At 37.4% G+C, this 6,488-nt stretch overlaps 1 pseudogene; it reads right to left on the minus strand.

The window, feature by feature from the left end:
* Window positions 1-1,251: 1,251 nt before the first annotated feature.
* LOC124518429 (60S ribosomal protein L17-like) lies at window positions 1,252-1,788 on the minus strand (annotated as a pseudogene).
* Window positions 1,789-6,488: the final 4,700 nt, after the last annotated feature.

Below are 6,488 nucleotides of genomic sequence, written 5' to 3' on the forward strand. Positions count from 1 at the left end.
TGGTTTGTAATCTGGCAAACTTAGACATGCTACTTAATGTCTATGAACTTTCATTTCTTCAGCCGTAAAATGTTATGCAAAGTTGTTGTTGGGATTAATTGAAACCATGTATATATAGCTCTTTGTGGGCACGTACTGAATGGTGATATTATTTATATAACAGCTATTTGGGAGCACCTGGGTTGCTCAGTGGTTGAGCATCTGACTCTCAATTTCGGCTCAGGTCATGATCCTAGGGGCATGGGATTGAGCCCCAAGTTAGGCTCCACACTGAGCTTGAAGCCTGCTTAAGATTTCTTTTCTCACTCTCTCTCCCTCTCTCTCAGGGTGCCTAGGTGGCTCAGTCAGTTAAGTGTCCGACTTCAGCTCAGGTCATGAGCTCATGGTTCGTGGGTTTGGGGCCCAAGTTGGGCTCTGGGCTGACAGCTCCGAGCCTGCTTCAGATTCTCTGTCTCTCTCTGCCTCTCTCTTAAAAATAAATATTTTTTAAAAAAAGATTCTCTCTCTCCCTCTGCTCCTCTCCCTTGCTTGCTCTCTCTCTAAAAATGTATTTTAAAAAACACAGCTATTTTTTTGTTTTATTTTCCTAAACAGTTTTGAATCAGGGATTTGGTTTATCTTTGTGCACACTACCTTTGTATGATGACTCACACATGATAGGCTTCATATAAATCTGCTGACTGAATAAATGTTGATAGCTTACAACTAGAATACTTTAGAATATTACTTTCAACTTTCTTCACAATGAGCTTCATGTAGACTTGTTTAAATATCAAAAATGTGTCATTAGCTATAAAGTTTCTTCTTGTTCTAATTTTGGTTATCAAGGGAGGATCCCTCCATCATGCAGGAAGAAGCTAATTTGAGGTCTTGGCTCCATAAAGTATATACATATAACTTCTGTTTCTAGTTCTTCTTTACCACTCTCTGAAGCACCAGTCTTCTGAAGTCTTCGATCTCAGTTTTGAGATCCTAATATAAATGCTAAAAGAATTATTCTCCCTATGATGCCTGGATTTGTTATAAACCATAATCCTTTCTGTTTACCAATAGACAATTTGGCTTCAAATGGAAAACTAGAAGCACATATAAAAAGTATTAGAAAAATTGGCCAACTGAATATAGTTCTAGATAATTAAGTAACATTATTATTTTTTTCCAATGTACAATTAACTAATCTCAACAAAGTCTTCACTTTGAAAAAAACCCTAATTTTTTTTTTTACTTTTATTTGCATTTATGTTATGCAGTTTACTCTTGGACCATAAATTTTTGTTTCTTGAGTTTCTTCTGGGATATCTTTTTCTTCTATGCAACCTCTTCTTCAGGTTTAGGAAAAATCTGCTCTTTTTCAGTAAGGATCATCTCAGTGTGGCAGGGAAAGCTCATGTATGGGTTATGTTGACTATGAGCCCTGTAAATTCTATGCCATATCTTGGGGGCTTTGTTCACCTGGATATGCTCAATGACCAGAGAATCTACATCTAAACCTTTAAGTTCAGCATTACTGTCTACAGTAAAAATTCACCACTCTTTTTGGGCCACTGACTCTGTGTCCAATCCCACTGTTTGGCCTGGGTACACCTACCAACTCCACCATTATAGTGACTGAATGGCACACATTGCTTCTGCAAAGTGATATCTTTCAGATACTTGGTGATTTTCAGATATGCATATCCTTGATGGCCTGGGCAGTTTCATGTGTGTTCTTAAAGTGAACATGAAGATTTGAGCCTCCTGATTTGCATGATTTTTAGAGTTTTCTGGATCAAGTGAATAGCAAACCATTTTCAGAGATCACCTCAGGCCACTTACAAGAAGAGAAAAAAAAATCCTAATTTAAATAGAACCCAATATTCATTTTAGTTTAATGATTTTCGTATGATAACATGTATTATTTCAGACTATTAGAAGTATCTTTTTTTTAGGTTTATTTATGTATTTTGAAAGAGAGAAAGCAGGAAAGGGGCAGAGGAGAGAGAGAATCCCAGGCAGGCTCCACACTGTTAGCACAGAGCCTGACACTGGGCTAGAACTCATGAACTGCCAAGATCATGATCTAAGCCGAAATCAAGAGTTGGATGCTTAACCAACTGAGCCACCCAGGCGCCCCACAAGAATCTTTTTTTGTGTTTATTTATTTTTGAGACAGAGAAAATATGAGCGGGGGAGGGGCAGAGAGGGGGACAGAGCATCCAAAGCAAGCTCCGCACTAACAGCAGCAAGCCCAATGCAGGGCTTGAACTCATGAACTATGAGATCATGAGCTGAGCCGAAGTTGGATGCTCAACAAATTGAGCCACCCAGGCGCCCCTCACAAGTATCTTTTTTTAAACAGAACATTTCTAAGTCTTACTCCCTTTTTTAAAATAAAGTTTACTTATTTACTTTGAGGGGAGAGGGGCAGAGAGAGAGGGGGAGAGAGAGACAGAGAGAGAGAGAACCCCAAGCAGGCTCCAGCATGGAGCCCAACATGGGACTTGATGCCACGAATGGTGAGATCATGACTTGAGCCAAAATCAAGAATTGGACTCTTAACTGACAGAGCCACCCAGGAGCCCCACTCCCCCACCACTGCCTTTTTTTTTTTTAAACAAAACTTATTTATTTTACTGCTAGGATTTAATAATAGTACATTCAAATTGCTCCTACCTAAGGTTACTCACTATACTCAACTTTTCTTCTGCTATAATAAATATCAATATACTTATTTCTTTATGTAAGTGAAACATAACAGATAATTAGTGTGGCTCTTCCCATTAGAAATAATTCTCTGATAGGTTATAGAATGATTCATATAAAAAAAAAGAAATGACTTATAGGGCTGTGGGAAATTCAACCAACTTTCATTCCTCCTTGCATGGTTAATAGAGGATAACATTTACATTCTATAACATAAAACAAAAATTAATCGAAAAAATGTTCCTATTTGACAAAAAGAAACTTTGTGGAAAGGACTATAGCTCCATGATAGAGAATGATGTGTGGTTTTTAAGTCTGAATATTTTCTGTAGATAATGTGCCTTCTCCAACGTTTTCAATAATCAACTCCATTTCCAAGAATCTAAGATATCCTTGCCAACACTACATTGTATCAAATAAAGCATATATGTTCATGAGATGTGATGCTATGAAAACCACCAGACTATACCTCAAAAATGCAAAACTTCAGTTTAGAGTTTAGTAGGAAAAAATATATTCTGAATGAAAAGGCTCTCATTTCAATTCACTAGCTGGAATACAAAGAAATTCTAAGGAATTCAGAAAATATCTTTCTAGTCCACACTTAAATGGTACCATTTACTTTGATGCTAATGTAATTTACATTATAATTTCTCAAAAACAAATCATTTTCACTAATCAAATGTGTTAGTATAAAAGGGTAAAAAATGGGCTTCATGCAGGAATAAAATGCATCCAAAAATGTTCATTGTAACTAAATAAAATGATAAACTATTGAATTGGTTTTTAAGAAATACTTGTGGCTGTTATATTCTTAAAAATTCTGTCTTTAGCTCAAATTAAAAAAACATCATTTGTATGAATTATTTATCCATCAGTTAAATTAATGTGTCACAGATGAGAAAAATATACCATGCTGGATCAAGATTACTAGGTACAAAGGAAAGGCCTAGAGAAAGATGTGTACAGAATATCTAACAATTCTTTCTAACATGGAGGTACAAAGACTCATAAGGAGCTTGGAAAATTAGAAAATTATAGCATATGGGCCCCTATCTAAAAAATTGATACAAATATGAATTCTAAAATAGCTATAATGGTTTAATAAACTAGGACCATCAGTCTTTAAAGTAGATGTGGGCAACATTAGCCCTCCATTTTTAAAAATATGTATTTATTTTTGAGAGAGAGAGAGCACAAGCAGGGGAGGGGCAGAGAGAGCAGAGGGAGACAGAGAATATGAAGCAGTTTCCAGGCTCCGAGCTGTCAGCACAGAGCCCAACGCGGGGCTCGAACTCACAAACCATGGGATCATGACCTGAGCCAAAGTTGGAGGCTTAACAGACTGAGCCACCCAGGCGCCCCAGCCCTCCATTTTTTTTATAGCTGTCTGTACATGTCAGTAATTACTAGAATCCTTTAAGGAGCCTGAGTTAATTATTAGAAAGTATTTTAGTTCTCTATTAGAAAGAAGTACTTTTCCCTCATCATTTAAACAGCATAAAATTTAAATAAGATTCCATATCCAATTCCAGAACATGTGTTGATTGTCACAAGATAGCGAGTTCTTTAAAGAAGCCTGTCCATGGGGCGCCTGGGTGGCGCAGTCGGTTAAGCGTCCGACTTCAGCCAGGTCACGATCTCGCGGTCCGTGAGTTCGAGCCCCGCGTCGGGCTCTGGGCTGATGGCTCAGAGCCTGGAGCCTGTTTCCGATGCTGTGTCTCCCTCTGCCCCTCCCCCGTTCATGCTCTGTATCTCTCTGTCCCAAAAATAAATAAACGTTGAAAAAAAAAATTAAAAAAAAAAAAAAAAAGAAGCCTGTCCAGGGTTTTCTGTCTAGTATATAGATCTATTATTATCTGTCCAATTAACTACAACAGAGAAAACAGGCCCAACTTCCCAGTATACTAGGAGGTGCCATTGTGTTTGTGTGCCCTTACTAGCTAGATATTAAGCCCAAACCATCACTATTAGGAAAGAAGACCTATCCTGAAGGTGTTGCAGAGGTAGATAAAATGATAAGGACACATTTAGGATGGGGTTTTCCAGACAGTTCTATGTAACTGTTTTGTTCTAGGATTCCTTCTGGGCTCTGTGTTCTATTTTCCAAATGGAGTTAGGTTTTAAGAGTTCTTATAACTTGAGGCAACTGGGTGGCTTGGTCAGTTAAGCGTCCAACTTCAGCTCAGGTCATGATCTCCTGGCTCTGTGGGTTTGAGCCTCACATTGGGCTCTCTGCTGTCAGCATGGAGGCCACTTTGGATCCTGTCTTCCTCTCTCTGCCCTTTCCCTGCTTGTGTGTGTGCATGCTATCTCAAAAATAAATAAACATTTAAAAATTAAAAAAAAAAAGAGTTCTTATAACTTAAAAATTTTTTAAATTTCAAACCTGTGTGCTTTTATCATTTCTGAATTTCCTGCCAAATTACAATCTCACGTTTACATTGTTCCTTGGATCTTAAGGATCGATCATACCAGAAAATGAATATTTGTACTATTCAAATATTGAATAATTTCAACTACTGATGAAAATTCTTCATATTTCTTTTTCTGTGACTGAGATAAGGAATAAGATGAAAAAGAAAATTGTGTGAAAGAAATTTTTTTCCATCTTATAGTAGTCTCACAACAAGATCATATGTTAAATTGCTTCTTTACTATAGATGACTGGTGAAAAAGCAGTATAAGCTATTTGATCAAAATTTTGTAGATTTTCTATTTTAAAAGAAAATTTTATGATTTAAGAAAGTTCTTAAAAATCTTTGAGTTAGAGGGGTGCCTGGGTGGCTCTGTCAGTTAGTTGAGCATCTGACTTTGGCTCAGGTCATGATCTCACAGTTCATGGGTTCGAGCCCCTCATCTGGCTCAGAGCTGACAGCTCGGAGCCTGGAGCCTGCTTCAGATTCTGCATCTTCCTCTATCTCTGCCCCTCTCCCATTTGTGCTCTGTCTCTCTCTGCCTCTGAAAAATAAAGAAACATAAAAAAAAAAAATCTTTGAGTTAGAGGTTACCAAAAGTAGAGATTGTAGCAAAGACATAGAATACAGGGAAAGGTATGGAAAGTTCAGTATTGGAATTACAAGTCATGGAGACAGAAGTTCTCTACTATACTGTACTTTTCAACTTGTTTGGAACGTCCTCTGCCTTAAAATCTGCCAATTAAAATATAATTCATCCATAAAATCACCAATTCAATGAAACCTTCCCACACAGTGCCAATTTATCTTTATTTCTGTATCATAACAGCACAGGCTGTGGAGTCAAATTGCCTTGATCTGAATTGTGGCCCTGCTACTTATTCACTGTGTATGCAGTCTTGTGCTAACTTCTCTAAGTCTGTTTCCTCATTGCAGGGTAATAATAGACTCTACTTCATAAAATAACTGGCAAGATTAAAAGTGACAATACATGTAAAGCCCCGAGAACAATGCTCTGTTGTTAGTTAATATTATTTCTATCATTCATATACTCTCCATTATTATTTGCCATTATATTATGTAGGTGTTGTCTCTTCAGCCAGAGTTACCAAATGTAGAAAATATATTTTGTACGCTTTTGTCTTCTTTACAATGCTCAGCAAGGTATTGCTCTTGATAGGAATTCAAAACACATCCCAGAGAATCTTAGCATGAAAGGGATCTCAGAGGTCAAATAAGTTTAACTTTTCCCCTAAATCATGATTTTTCTCTTGCAACACCCTGGAGGCCATCATCTATACTCTATTTTGAACACAGTGTGTGTGTGTGTGTGTGTGTGTGTATGAACACAGCTGGCGACAAGAGTTCACCTTTCTCAAGACGGTCAGG

Source organism: Lynx rufus, unplaced genomic scaffold, assembly GCF_022079265.1.
Source record: "Lynx rufus isolate CCGP_SWC_20201006 ecotype Redwood Valley unplaced genomic scaffold, mLynRuf1.p SCAF_24, whole genome shotgun sequence".
Taxonomy (NCBI): Eukaryota; Metazoa; Chordata; class Mammalia; order Carnivora; family Felidae; genus Lynx; species Lynx rufus.